This window comes from Apium graveolens, chromosome 5 (assembly GCF_009905375.1).
Source record: "Apium graveolens cultivar Ventura chromosome 5, ASM990537v1, whole genome shotgun sequence".
NCBI classification, from domain to species: domain Eukaryota; kingdom Viridiplantae; phylum Streptophyta; class Magnoliopsida; order Apiales; family Apiaceae; genus Apium; species Apium graveolens.
Window position 1 is genome coordinate 89,955,137 of NC_133651.1, and position 16,921 is coordinate 89,972,057.

Below are 16,921 nucleotides of genomic sequence, written 5' to 3' on the forward strand. Positions count from 1 at the left end.
AAAGGCATGAAAAAGAAAAAAAATAGAGAAAAAAAATGGAATTTGTTGCTAGTTGTGGCTAGGCGTCAAATGGCTAGTAGCCGGCTCGCATATGGTGCGAGTAGTCTAGGGTTGAGCAAGATGGAGCGAAACGCACTTGCTCAGAAGTTATAAAAAAAAAATTAGTTTATGCATAATTGATCAAGAGTGGGCTCTTTGGTATTCGAGTTATTAAGTTCTTAGGGGACTTTGTGCCTAGTGACCTAAGGCTTTTAGAGTCTGGGATCCGCTAACCTAACGCTCGTTACATGGATACCATTGTATAAGTCTTTTATGGACCTCACTCATTGCACGGTCAAATAAGCATTTGTGTTGTGAATAAAAAGCACGATTCCGTAATAAGCTCCAGAATTCTTGTAGTATTGTATATCACTTTGTGCCTAGAATTTTTATTCTTTGTATAATCATGTGATTGCCTTGAGGATAGTCGAGTCATAATAATTGGTCTAGTTCCGAAGCATATCTGTTAAGCATTTGCACACACCACGTTTCTGGCTGTATGTCCGTTTGCATGAGTTTATTGATCTTTAGTTGTCTAACTGCATTTGTTGAGATGTTGCAATTTGGTTGGTTAATCGTAGTAAGGGGGATCGCTGCATTTTCATATAGATTGCATTCATGCATGTTTTATATTTGTTTTTGAGTCTGTGACGCTTGAGGACAAGCATCGATTTAAGTTTGGGGGTATGATAAGTGGCATTTTATACCACTTAGAGCGTCTTAAAATGGCTTAAATTGATGTCTTGAAATCAAGTATTTTGTGTATTTGATGCGTTTTTCTAGTGTTTATGCATTTCAGGGTATTAGTTGCATTTCGGGGGAGGAATCATCAAGAATAAGCCTTGGCATGTGTTCACCATTGCGAGAGGAAAGAAACGGGCAGATTACGGCGAAGAAACAGAGCAAAATCAGATTTTTTGCAGTAGAGGTCTGAGCGCCCGCTCAGCATTGCTGAGCGGCCGCGCAGGGTCGGGAAAAAAGATATATTATTTCAGGACTTCTACTTCTGTTTGGTTTCCACTTCTATGTAATCTGAGTTTTATGGGACTATTATATAAGTAGATTTGAGACGTTTTCACAAGTGTGGATTGAAGAAGATCGTGTTTTTATGCAAGGAGCAAAGGAGATAAGGAAGAAGACCGATTTAGCACACCGCAACGAAGAGGAAGCATATTTTCTTATGATTCTTGTTTCGTTGTAACGTTGGTTGCTAGTTTTCTTACTTTGAACTTATTTACTCTTGTGACGTACTCTGTTTTAATATAATTAGTTTAGTTATTATTTTCTTGTGTTTGTTTATCATGATTTCATATGAACCCATGATGACGATAAGTGCTATTATGGGCTAATCGTGATCATGGGGTTGCAACGGATTTATTATGGAATTCTTTAGTAATTGTTTAATACTTTAGTGTGTGATGATTGTATGATATCTAGTATTGGTTGTGTGTATTCGTCTTATGTGCGTCGCGAACATATAAGATAGGGTGTTAATCGCTTGTGAAGCAACGGTGGATCTTGAGATTTAGAACTTGACATGCTAGCATAGGTTCATGTACGTTGTGCATGATTAGTGGGTAACTCTAACAGTTTTATTTGCCCTATATAATCAAAAGGAATAACTTGTGCTTAAATCGTTGTGTTGTCAATTTCTGTAGACATATAGGAACTCAACATAATTGATGACTATTCAACTTCTATCTTAATTGTGGATGTTTGGTAGAATGGTATTAGTACAATGAAAGTTGGCTTTTATCAGTTTCGTGTTATTCGATTAATATCATCACTGTCACATGCTAAAGGTAATAACAATGACTATTGAAGGAAGTAGTAATGAAGTTGTGATCTCATGAGTGTTTTATTATTGATAATTTGAAGTGTTAAGTAAGTGATTAATTAAGCAGTTAATTGTAGTTAATATTTAATCAACAATCTTAAGTGTTAGTGTCTTAACATTGAGAAGTAATCATACATTGGTGAGTGAGTTTAATTAGACAATAATTTAGTCTGAGTCTCTGTGGGAACGAACTAGAAAGTATTCTATATTACTTGCGAACGCGTATACTTGCGTGAATATTAGCGCGTGTTTTCGCCCTAACAACATCCATTTGAAAGACAGTAAACTTTTTGTGAGCAGCATAAGCCAAAAATATCCTTATGGCTTCTAACCTAGCTACTGGTGCAAATGTTTCATCATAATCAATTCCCTCCTGTTGAGAATATCCTTTTGCAACCAGCCTTGCTTTATTCCTTGTAATTATGCCATCACTGTCAGTTTTATTTCTGAATACCCACTTTGTACCAACAACAGATCTATTCTTTGGTCTTGGCACTAGGGTCCAGACTTTGTTTCTTTCAAATTCATTTAGCTCTTCCTGCATTGCTTGCACCCAATCAGCATCTTGAAGAGCTTCTTCCACTTTCTTTGGCTCAGTCTGAGAGAGAAAAGAATTGTAAAGACATTCGTTTGAAGTACATGTTCTAGTTCTGAAACCTGCATCAGGATTTCCAATTATCAAATCAGGTGTATGTGATTTAGTCCACTTCCTTGTAGATGGAAGGTTTTTCTAGAACTGGATGCTCCCCCATGATCCATACTGTCTTCATTTTCATTTTCTGATGCTCCCCCTGAAACTATGCTCTCTGAGTTGGATTCTTCAGAATTTAGATTTTCAGAACTATCGGAACTTGGCTTATCAGAACTTGACGGATCAGAACTTGAAGAGCCAGATGTATGTTCTGATGCTTCTTAAGATGTGGTAAGATCTTGAGTATGCTCCCCCTGCATAGGTGCCTCTTCCTTTGGCGTAGTCATCACAGTTTCAATAACATCAGAGTTTAATCCATCAGAGTTTACAGTATCAGGACTTAGACTGTCAAGATTTTCAGTATCAGAATTTGAGTCTACATTTTCAAATCTCAGCTGATCATAATCAATAAAATCTTCAAGTCCAGTCATCTTCTTTTCATCAAAAGAGACATTGATAGATTCCATGACCACTCTTGTTCTTAGATTATAGATTCTGAAGGCTTTTATGGAAAGTGGATATCCAACAAAGATTCCTTCATCAGCTTTTAGATCAAATTTGGATAGTTATTCAGGATGAGTCTTGAGAACAAAACACTTGCATCCAAATACATGAAAATACTTCAGATTTGGCTTCTTTTTCTTCACCATCTCATATGGTGTCTTTCCTTGCTTGTTAATGAGTGTTGCATTTTGAGTAAAACAAGCAGTCTACACAGCTTCAGCCCAGAAATAGGTTGGAAGCTTACGTGCAGCTTCAATGAGAGTTATATTCTTTCTTTCAACAACTCCATTTTGCTGTGGAGTTCCAGGAGCAGAGAATTCCTGCTTAATTCCATGGTTTTTGCAGAACTCTTCCATTATCAAATTCTTGAACTCAGTGCCATTATCACTCCTTATGGTTTTCACAGAGTCTTTGACCAATTTATCCAGTTGTTTGACATGATCAATCAAGATAGATGCAGTTTCACTTTTTGTGTGCAAGAAATACACCCATGTGTATCTAATGAACTCATCTACTATGACCAAGGCATATTTCTTCTTTGCAATAGACATGACATTCACTGGACCAAATAGATCAACATGTAGTAGATGATAAGGCTCAAAAATTGATGATTCAGTCTTGCTCTTGAATGAAGATTTTCTTTGGTTGGCCTTCTGACAAGAATCACAAAGGCCATCAGGAGCAAATACTGATGTTGGCAGTCCTCTCACAAGATCTTTCTTGACTAGTTCATTTATATTGTTAAAATTTAAATGAGACAGTTTCTTTTGCCAATTCCAGCTTTCTTCAATTGATGCTCTACTCATTAGACAGATTACAGAACCATCAGTACTTGTTGAAAGCTTAGCTTCATAAATGTTACCACGTCTGTATCCTTTTAGAACAACTTTTCCTTTAGATTTACTCACAACTTCACAGTGTTCTTCAAAGAAATCAACATGATAACCTCTGTCACAGATTTGACTTATACTCAGCCGATTGTGTTTAAGTCCTGAGACTAGAGCTACTTCTTTAATGATGACATTCCCAAGATTGATATTGCCATATCCCAATGTTTTTCCAATGTTGTCATCTCCATAAGAAACACTTGGGTCAGCTTTCTCCACAAAGTCTGATAGCAGGGCTTTATTTCCAGTCATATGTCCTGAACATCCACTGTCCAGAACTAGGATATTTTTCCTGTTGCCCTGCAATCACAAAAACCACTAATGATTAGTTTTAAGGACCCAGACTTGCTTGGATCCTTTGGCCTTATCAAGTTTGTTAACATTTGCAGCGGATTTAGCATCAGAGTTTATGTTAACATTTTTCTTATCATAATTTACACTATCAGACTTTGTATCAGAATTTACACTAGAAGGAACAATGGAACTTTCTTTAAAGAAGGTTTTATTTGATAATAATCATAGTACAGACTATGATATTCCGTACAAGTATAAATGGAATGCCATAAACTACCACAATGAAAACAAGGATTTTGTGGCTTATATCTAACAGACTGACTCTTAACTCCTGACTTTGAAGGTAAGGAGTTTATGTTTTTATTCTTCTTGGAAAAAGAAGCCAGATGGTTAGAACTTCCACAGTTATGACATGTTTTCCTAGGAGCTTCAGGAACAGGCTTATAATCATTGCTTTTATTCACACCTTCCTTTCCATTCCTATTTTTCCTAGGTGATTTTACCTTGTTTGCATTCTTGACATCTTTCAGCTTATACTTAAGCTGCTTCTTAGTCATTAAGCCTATGTTTACTTCAGCTGTCTTTTCCTGTTTTAGTTTGTCAGAAGTTAATCCCTCTTTAACTTCTGATTTCTCATTATCAGACCTTACAGTTACAAACTTAACAGGTTTTAACTTTGGCTTTTGCTTAACAACAGGCTTAATTTCTACAGTTCCTTTATCATTCTTATCCTCTCCATAACCTAAGCCCTCTTTCCAATTCTCACTACTTAGCAAATTTTGAGTTGTTCTACCAGAGTTAGTCCAAGTCCTGATAATCTCTCTTTCCTTTTCTAACTCAGTTTTTAGAGATTCATTCATTTTTAGCACTTCATCCCTAACATAAAAAGCATCATCTCTATCCTTCTGAGTTTGATGGAACATAACTAACTCTTTTTCTAAGAAATCATTTCTTTTCTTAAAAGCAAGATTTTCAAAAGTTAATCTTTCACATGTTAAAGTTTGATCTCTATAACTAACAAACATGGTTTTAAGATATCTTCTCAACTCATTAATATCATCAGTATGAAAAGCATAAGTAGTCTGAGGTACCTTTGTTTCAGGAGCTTCAGAACTGCTTTCAGCACTTTCTTTATCAGCATTTGCCATCAAAGCATAGTTCTCCTCACTTTCAGAGTCTGAGGTGTCTGTCCAGCTTTTCTTCTTTGTGACAAGAGCCTTGCCTTTGTCACCCTTCACTTTCTTGCAATCAGGAGATATGTGGCCTTTCTCACCACAGTTATAGCATTTGACATTGGTATAATCTCCTCTATCAGACTTTCCTCCTCTGCCCTCAGATCTTCTGAAATTCTTCTTATCAGAACTTGTGCCTTTTTTGGAAAACTTCTTTCCCTTCCTGAACTTCCTGTATGCAATCTTTGTGATCCCTTTCACCATAAGAGCACACAGCTTCATCATCTCCTCATCAGCATCAGTCTCAGGCAAGCTTTCAGAATCTGAGTCATCATCACTTTCAGAACTTGATGACTCAGTATCAGACTTTGTGAAAAGAGCTTTACCCTTGTCTTTCCTTGAGATAGCTGTCTTGGGGGATTCTTCTTCAGCTTTAAGAGCAACTGTCCTTGACTTTCCTCCTTTCCTCTTGCTTCTTTGTTCCATCTCAAGTTCATGAGTCCTGAGCATTCCATAAATTTCATCAAGAGTTGTTTCATCAAGACTGTAGTTGTCTCTTATTGTTGTTGCCTTCAAATCCCAACATTCAGGAAGAGCTAACAGGAATTTAAGGTTTGAATCTTCAAGATCATACTCCTTATTAACCAGTGACAGATCATTCAAGAGTTTGACAAATCTATCATATAAATCAGTCAATGACTCATTAGCCTTTGAGACAAAGTGTTCATACTCTTGAGTGAGTATTGTCTTCCTGTTCTTCTTAATTGTATCAGTTCCCTGACACCTTGTTTCCAGAGCATCCCATATCTCCTTTGCAGTCTTGCACTTAATTACCCTGTTTCACATTACATTATCAATGGCACTATGCAGTAAGTGTCGTACCTTAGCATCCTTAGCAATTGATGCGATATCTTCAGCAGTATAATCACTCTTCTCCTTTGGTACAGTCTTTGCTGCTTCACCTACAACTGCAACAGCAAGCTTGGTTGGTTTGTGAGGTCCTTCCTTGATTCCATCAAGATATTCTGGATCTGTAGCTTCCAGAAACATTGTCATCCTCACCTTCCATATGGCATATTCAGATGGTCTTAGTATGGGAACTCTGATGGTCTCATACCGACTTTGAATTTGTGTCTTTGGAGGTTCTTCAGTTTTGGTAGGCTTAGTTTGAGTTTCTGTGTCAGACATGATTGTGTTTGAATCTTAAACTATATGTGTGTTAACAGATAGGCTCTGATACCACTTGTTAGGTCACACATACTGTAGAGGGGGTGAATACAGTGTAAAGTACAATCAAATCGAACTCTAAAAACTCAAGTAACAGAAAAAAAACTTTATTGAAACAATAAACTCTGTTACAGTATGGAACTGTTATCTCTCAGTGATGAATAAATATCACGAGAGCTGCTAGGGTTACAATGAATAATCTTCTCAAAATATATGATAACACTTATAGTGTAAACCCTATGTTTGTGTTTATATACTACACAGTTACAAGATAATCGCTAATTGATATAAAATATAATTCTGCTTCCTAAAATATATCAATCAGATATCTTTTCTTCCAAGTATTCTATTCTTCATAGAATTCCTTCTTCATGCATATCTCTTCTTATGTTTATCTCGATCTTCTTTCCTTTAATCAGCTACTGTCCTTATCTGAACATTCTTCAGCACTTAAGTTCTGATATCTATCTTCTGATGATTATCCGATGATAATATAAGTACTGATATCCTTAAGTCCTGACTTCCAGTAAGTATTGATTTATCCTGTTTAAGTAAGATCTGAAAATTAAACATAAATCATATTAGCCATGACATTATCAAATATATCTAACAAGATATCTTCACAAAACCACTGTGTGAAGCTACTTCTACAAGATTGGTAAATGAACTTGGAATGGTTTCAGGTTCTTTCTCTAAATCTGCCTAGTTTATGTTCTGATACATCAGACTTTATGACCAGTATTTACAGATATTACTATCTTTGTGTATTTTGTGCTTAAATTGAAATTTTCTTAAGTGCTGATTGTTGTCTGATGTGAATTCTAAACTCTGATAGTGATATGAATGTTTCTGTGACTATTCAATCCAATGAGGATAACTGTGCTAGATGCTGACCTAGTAGTCTTTAATATACTAAAGATCCCGTGTATGAAGTAATTGTTTATGTGGAAATCTTTTAACATAAGCAAATTCTAATATTGAGCTTAGTTAAGTTTACTTTGTGTATCTTATTACTAAGTCAAAAACTAGAATAGTGCTTCTTATCTGTTAAGTTCTGATGTTAGTAAATCTGATGGATGTACTAAGTGCTGATAAGCCTCACTTATCAAAAGAAAAAGAAAAGAAATAAATATCAGGTACTCATTTGAGATCTAGAGTAAAAATGTGGAAGGAAAGACCCAAGTGCATTGCTGGTATTAAGTAATATACATTAGAAAAGCAAAAAAAAATTCCTGGTGACTTTTCACACTCTATGATTATTGGAGAAATACTCTGATAACAGCATAAATTCTGATAAGCAGTCGTGACTCACTTACACTGAGAAGCCACTGTAAAATGGAATTTCAAAAGATGCATAAAATGAGCACAAAACAGTTAAGGTGGACTCATGCATGAACTCATTCTACAGTAGACTTCAGAATAATGACAGATTTTGAGCAAAGTTCTTAGTTATTCCTTATTTTTAAGATGTACTGAAATGAATCAGACTTTACTCTTTGTCTGATATTTAGCTTATTGCACACACATACACTCCATATGAATGATGAAAATTACTGTGGTGATAAATGTTGTTTTAGATGAACAGTTTAAGTGTCAATTGCATAAATTCTGAGGACAAGTTCTGATGGAAGTTCTGATGATTAAGTTCTGAGCAAACCATATCAGTATTTGTGTGAAGAATTACAGGAATAACCATTCACTTTTTGAGTAAAGGAGCCATATTCTGATGACTTTTAAATTCTGATAATAATTAAGTTCTGATGCTGGCATGGAAATATTTATTTATTTGGTTTATTTTTGGTCATTACTTAAACGATCATATTTTTACAGAATATTGGTTTATGTGAGAGAAAACAGTCATAATCATTACGGGTTGGTGGTTAACGTGTATGTCCTGAAAAACTGCATGTGCACGGTAATTATTGCTTATTTTACGTGCCCATTAACTCTTGTTCTAACCGTTTACAGACCGTTCACATGGTGCCATGCTTCAAAAATACAACTGTTGAGTGGAGAGAGTATATATAAGAGAGATAAAAGATTTTCTAATCTTTTACTTACTTTTCTATTCTAAATCTCTTTTATTTTCTTTCTCTCTCTCTCTTATTTTCTGAAGTTGTTTTTCTCTCAGGACTTTTCACAAATACTTTGCAAACATTCTCTTATTCACTTAACTTCTTACAGAGATGGCACCAAAAGACGTAATTTTCAATGGGGCTAAGTTTGTTCCTAATAACTTCTCCGCTATTCTTAACAAGTTAGAAGCCCCATCAGAACTTCACTTCATTCAGGACTTTCTTACTAGTTCTGATATTGGGTACGCTCTGACCGAACCGATGAAGTCTCTGGTACTCAAGCGCTGGAATTCTGGAGAAGCGGAGTATATGATGATGGTGGTGCTCAAGGGTCCCAATTATTATTTTTTCATCAGGGGAGGATGAGCATGTCGTGACATTGGCTACGGTTCGACAAGCACTGCAGCTGCCTGAGAACTGTGTTTATTCTACTGTTGAGGAGCCAGTTCTTCAAAACATGATGGCCAGTCTGGGGTATGAGAGGACTTTGGCAAAGCTGGGTCAGTTGAAGAGATCTTACATAAGGAGGGAATGGAGTTTCTTCTTTGACTGCATAACCAAGTCTTTTGTAAACAAATGTTCTAATTTCGATGCAATCCCCATATTCAGCCAACAAATCGGGTATGCTCTCATTAACCAAACTGATTTTGATTATGCAAGTGTTATTTTAGGTTTCATTGGGGACAGAATGAGAGAAGACAGAAATATTGTTTACTTTGCTAGATTCCGTCAGCTTATTTATAGTTTTTGTTGTGATGATAAGCCCCAATCAGCTAGTGAATTAATTCCATCATTCAGACTAGCTAAAAGAGCTTTTAATGACTTATTATCTACTGATAATAAGAAGGTTGTGTTAAGACCCCTCCAAGTTCCTTTATCTGCCAAACAAGCCTTAATAACCTATGATCCAGTTAAATACACTGAACTATATCCTGATGTCCAACCGTCAGAACCTCAACCATCAGCACCTACCACCTCTACACAAACACCTCAAACTTCTCAACCTCAAGCTTCAGCACATCCAGTGAAGCCTTCATCTTCCAAACCCAAGAGGACAAAGGTTGTGCCTCAGTCTCAACAGAAGAGGAGGAGAATGATTCTGAGAGATGAGTCAGATACTGAGGGATAGGTTCAAACATCAGAACCTGTTGTTGTAGAAACTGAGAAGGTCTCTTCTCAGAAAGATACAGTGACTGGGAGTTCTAGGCCCCTCAAAAGGCTTAGAAAGTTAAATTCTGATGATAAAGCTCCTACAGTGTCTCCACCTTTGAAGAAATTGAAGAAATAGATAGCTCACAGGGACATAGTTGAGTCAGATTCAGAGGATGTAGTGGAAGCAGCTAAGAAAGGGGGTCAGGAATCTCTGATCCCAACAGAACCAATTGTTATTGAATCACTTCCTTCTGCACAACCAGAAACTGCTCAAGACAGAGTGCCTACACCTCCTGTGTCACCTATAATTGAACAAGTACATACTGAAGACCCAGGTACAAGTGCTGAAATTGATATTCATAACTTGATTGTGCCTGAGGTTTTGTACTTGGAAGCTCCAGCAATTCAACTCACTCCACCAACAACACCAATTTTGGATGTTGATCAGAACTTGGCTGTAGATCAGAATTTAGAGGATGATGTTGAAGCCTCTATAGCCTCACATACTGCTATTTTATCAGAGGATGCTGATATTGCAGGATCTACAAGTTCTGATGCTGCCAATGAGGAAACTACTGGTGAAGCTGCTACCAATCTAAATGCTGCTGCAGCTGGTCGATCAGGACATGCACCTCGACAAACAGTTAATAAAGCTGATCTAATCAAGAAGTTTGTTAAGGAAGCACCAGTTGCTTGGAGTGAAACTCCTAGAGGACAGGAGTGGACTAAGGAATGGAACACAGTTACTTTTGTTTCTTCTGAAAATATTCTTGCTGAGCATCTGGAAAAAGTTGATGAAATGCTGATAAATGATGATTTCAAGGCATAGCTGAGAGTTACTGTATTGAGTACTAGGCACCTTCAAGGTCAACACTCAACAACTCATGCCAAGGTGAATAAAATTCAAGAAACCTTGATCCAGCAAGATATGAATATGATACTTGAAAAGAACAAATTTTTCAAGCCTGCCTTTGACATAATTGCCTACATTGAGAAAACTCAGGAGAAGCAACAAACTCAGATTGATGAAATTATAAAGAATCAAGCTTCTCATCAAACTCAACTCAATGAGATCCAATCCTCAGTGGAATTGCTTGTCTGTCTTCTTTTACTTGCTGATGCCAAAAAGGGGAGAAAGTGATTAAGTCCAAATGCAAATCTATTCAGACACTGAAGGGAAATGATGACCAGGGAAACTCTGATAAGGGTAGAGGTCAAGGTCAAAGCAAAGGATTTTCATCAAGTAAAGCTAGAATTACAAGTCAAGGAACAAGTTCTGATACTGGGAGAAGAATAAATTCTGATACTGGTAAAAGGATGAGTTCTGGTGAACATCTGGAACTTGATGAATAAATTTCAAAGCAATTATTTCTTAAAGAAAATCCAGGAATGGACTTTGAGAGTCTAAAGGAAAAAGAAGCTAGACTCAAAGCAGAAGGTGTCAAGATAAAATCTAAAGCTTCTGTTGTTGAAAAGAAATTTCCAAAGCATAAGGGTATTGTGATAAAGGAAAGAACAAATTCTGAGGCAACCAAAGCCAAATCACAAGTGGAAATTGACCCAAGGTCCAAGGGCAAAGAAAAATTTGATGAACCTGTAAAGGTTTATATGCCAGTCATGGATGAAGAAATAACTGAAGAAGATGATAGTCTTACTCTGATGACAAAGAAGATTTCTCAAACAACCTCTGACATGGCTCATGTTGTTTAGAGTCAAGATGTAGTAAGTTATAATATGATAGTGAAGCAAGCAACCTCTGACATAGCTCAAGTTGGCTTGATATCAGAAGATAAGGAAAAGGAAACCTCTGACATTGCTCATGTTAAACCTTCAAAGATACTCCTACCAGGATTCACCAAAACTGAACAGAGTCAACCTTTGAAAACTGCAACAAGTGGTTTTGAAGCAAGAGTTGTTACAGGAAAGGAAGCAAGAGATAAATCTGGATTGGGTAGTTCTGATGAAAGAAGAGTACACAACACTACCAATGATCCAACTTCCTTAAGTGAACCAGGAGTAGGAGCAACTCCTGAGAGATTGAATCGACTTGAATCTGTACAAATGGTTTACCATTCTATTTTGAAAGAACATATCTTGTTATATTTTATGACAGATGGAAGGGTATACCATATCAGGCAGAATGTTATTCCACTGAAGTATTTTGAAGAACTAGAACATGTTCTATTCCTACTTCAAGTGAGAAACAGATTAACAGATAGTGCTGCAGGTTATTTAAAGTCACAAATTCAAAGACAGAAGAAGCTTTACTCTGTAAAGTCTGACAGCACATATTGTCCTAAGTACAGAGATCACAAAGGTGATTTTGTTGAAATGAAGCCTAACACTGCTAAGATTATAACTACTTTTCTGGATTATAAGGCTGTGGAATTCAATCTAGAGTCTGACAAGGCATATCTGATCAGACTAGATCTGGAGATAAGAAAAGCTAAGATAAATGATCTCAGAGCAGCTATTTTTCAAACTGGTGAAGATACAGCTGAATTGAAAGATGCAAAAAGGAGGATGGTTAATGAACTTGAATATGCTGAGAGAAGTCTTTTAAGGAATTATCTCAGAACAACTACTGATATCAAAGAGATCAGAAATTGAAGCCAATTCAAAGATATACAACTGCTTAAATTCTGAAGTGTATACAGACTGAAGCTGTTATCAGACCTTGAGGATGGTAAATCTATAAGGACTGTAAGTTATAGTTATCTAGTCAAATTCTCATGCATTTGTACTTAATATTTTTGACATCATCAAATATCTGTTGAACTTGTATATTATGCTAATTTACAAGTTGGGGGAGATTGTTAGATATATTTGTGATGTCATGTCTAATATGATTTGCGTTTAAGTTTTCAGATCTTACTTAACAGGACAAATCAGTACTTAACTGGAAATCAGTACTTATACTGAAGTCAGGACTTAAGATATCAGAACTTAAGTTATCAGGAGATATTTATCAGGAGATAATATCAGGACTTAAGGAGACTTTCAGATAAGGCAGACGGCTGATTGAAAGGAAAGAAGATCAAGACAAACACAAGAAGAGATATGCATGGAGAAGAATTCTATGAAGAATATAATACTTGGAATAAAAGATAACTAGTTGATATATTTTAGGAAGCAGAATTATATTCCATATCAATTAGAACATTATCTTGTAACTGTGTAGTATATAAATACAGACATAGGGTCTACATTATATGTGTTATCTTAATCGAAGTCATTATTCTTTGTAACCCTAGCAGCTCTCGTGATAATTTGTTCATCACTGAGAGAGAACAGTTCTTTATAACAGAGTTTGTTGTGTTGAATAAAATCTGTGTTCTGTTACTTGAGTTCTTATATTCAATTTGATTGTAGTAAACACTGTATTCAACCCCCTTTTACAGTGTGTGTGACCTAACAATATCAAAATAACCTCAAAACACTCTAATGAATTATCACAAAACTAAACATCACACAAAATCACTAATTACTGATAAGGTCAAATTTGATCACTTTCAAAGAATGCCAAATTAATACACAAAGACGAATTCAAATGGAAAAGTGCGAAACAAAAAAGTTGTAGTAAATTCAGAGACCTTTCCATAATGGTAAGGCTCTTTAAAAATGAACAAGTGACGAATTCAGAAAAGACAAATTTATGGAATATTGAAAAGAATCAGCCCCTGATTACAATAGTATTTTGATATTTAAGACGTCAAAATCACATAATTTAGCAGCGGGTTATAAAAACAAAATGCATATATTGAAAAGAGCTTTCCCGAATGGTATTGTTCATAATATTTGAACAAATATTTAGTTTATAATGAATTTACGAAGTTAGGCCGCACAAACAGAATTTTAAGAAATAGATTAGATAAACAACAGATTTTGACATATTTACAAGCAAAATTTCATAAAACGTAAATAACGAAACACTAAGATAATCAAATTATCTTTCCAAAGAGAATAAAATCACAATCATATGATGAACAACGAATCAGATGCGAATTTAACAAGATTCAGAATATAAAATATACATACACGAATTCGAATACGAAAAGAAAGAGTACAAGAAAGATATTCGTACCTCGAGATCTTAGTAACCGAGAATGAAAATCAATAATTTCATAACCCCAGTCACAAGAACCCTAATTTCATATAACTCCAAATCCAAAATATTTTATTAAACTTTGATAATCACCTCTTTCTTCTTGGCATAACTTCTCGTCTCCTCTTTTTTTATCTCTTTCACTCTCTCCTCTTCTCTCCATCACTTTCTCACTTCACCTCCCTCTTTCTTAAAAAAAATAACGCAAACTCCTTTTTTTACAAACCCTAACTCCCCTCTTTTCTTCCTTATTTCTCTTTTTATAATTAAATCCTCACTCTTTTTTTTATAAAAGTCTTGCTATTTTATTAACTAACACTCTTAAAACAATATTTTGATTATAAATATAAAAATAAACTTACACAAACTAATTTAATTACAACACATTGACATTAATAAATAATTAAATTAAATAATCCAACTAAAAATAATTATAAAATATCGGGATGTTACACTTGAATTTATTTATTTATTTATTTACAAGTGATACAAGTTATATCATTATATACTTGCCACCTAATATTTCAAATCCCATAACCATTACCAATATCACATAGTTCACCTTAATCAAAAACCAACCAACATGTCCTATTTCAAGTAAGCAAATCCATAAATAAATCACCAAACACTTAACGAACTCAAAATATACAATTTGATTCCAATACTCACAAATTGAAACCTTTTATTCACAAAACTCAAGTTACAGTTTCTGAAAACCGAATTTAACATCAACACTTTCATTATATAATTACGAAACATATAACCAACAAATACTCTTCAATTTCATCACATAGAAATTGAAAATTTCTAAAACTCGCATAATTAAATAAACCGAATATTTTTAAGGCTATTGGACTCAGTTTTCACATCACCATCCACAACCCGCTCGTCGGAGCTCATCGTCGGCGGTGACAACACTCCGTTGGTACCCAATAGTTGGGTTTCCAACCAAAACTTCGTCGATTATTACTAATTACACACGAGCATCATATTTTTATCACAAATTGCAATCAAATCGCAGAATCTGAACCCGGCCCAAACTGAGTTCTTCAAAAATTAAGTTATACACACAGCTATACACGTATATAGTTACATATCGAAGAGAAGAAGAAGAATAAGACTAAAATCGAGCCAAGAATCGAAGAAAAACAAACGAGGATGATGGTAGTGATATAGTATCGAGAGAGAGATTGAAATAGGCAAGAGAGAGCCAGGGATTTAAGAGATCGGGACTGAAATGTGGAGAGCATGGCCTGGGTCTGATGTATATACACATTGGGGCAATTTAGTAATTTTCCTATTAAAACATATTTTTATTAGTTTATTCTTTATTACAAAATTCATAAAATTTGTATTTATAAAATAAATAATCGGGGGAAATAACAGATGAGATGAGATAAAATTTTATTTTTAAAATTTATAGAATTAAAATTTTCTTTCTCCCCATATTTTTAAAATAATTTTTTAAGCGCGTAGATTATTTTATATGAATTTCACATGTTGCTACTCAAAAAATTAAAATAATAATTCTAAAATTATTTAAAAATATCATATCACCAAAATAAATTTAAATATCATTTTAATAAAATCTATTGGGATATTCTAAAGATGATACAACAAATCTCATTATTTTATCTCATCCCAATTATTTTACAAAAATATTTAAAAGCTCATATACTCATATATCACATAATAAAATATTTAAAATCGTTTAAAAATGCATCGACCACATAGTCCAACATTTACGAGTCATATATCACGTAATTACACATTTATCAATCGAAACTTCATGCTTCCACCTAATTTCCATATTAAATCTTAAATATTTTCACTTTTCTATTTTCGTTATATATACAAAAATTCGATATCCTTTATCGGTGACATCTTCACTTTATTCACTTAATCGTATCAACACATGTTGGTCACTTAATCATTTAGTCGCATATATGCCCGTAAAAAATTATAACTCACTCACCTCTTTTTTCATTCTCATAAATTGTAATTTTACAATTTTATGATCGCTAACTCAAATAACATATAGTAACTCATTATATATGAATATAAAATAATATATTTTTATTTTCTACTTTCACACAAAATCATATATTTCATATAATATTTGAAAAATCCAAGTCAGCGAAGTGTTTGGACATTAAATAAAATGCCATTCATTGAATTATAAATTACATACAATAATGTGTATACAAAATGTATTATATATTAAATATAATTACTTTATGTTTACACTCATAATTATACCAAATAATACAATTATTGATAGGAAACAATTTTTTTAGTTCAAATAAAAGTAATAATACCTCTATAATTAATTTTAAAAAATCGTCATATAATTATCAAGAATATGATTTGAAAGGATTCATAATATAATAATAAATAATGTAATTAATTATTATATCATACATAACGATGTAACAAATCTGTACTATACTATAATAACCGGAATGGGGTATAATTTAGTTCAGCTATTATTCCCTAATTTTGGTTATTAAAATAAATAAATAAATAGTGTTATATATCCACTTAACTACTAAATTATTAAATTACTATACACATAGTCAATTTATCCTATCAAACTACAACCAACTTATCCAATTATTAAAAAAAAATAGTGTTATATATCTGATAAACTACTAAATTATTAAACTACTAGATATTGCATATTTATCCTACTAAACTACGATCACACGTTATTCTATTATTTTTATTATAAATTTATAAATATTATATATTTATATAAATATTTTAAAATTATAATATGACGGAATAAAAAAAATTAAATATTAACGGAAACACGTGCATCACACGGGATTTAAGTTAGTATAAGTAAAATTCCAAAAATCATGCATTGCATGCATGGCTTAGAAATTTGTATAAATAATTTATAAAACGTCTCTTGCAATGCCGGAGCACAAAATAC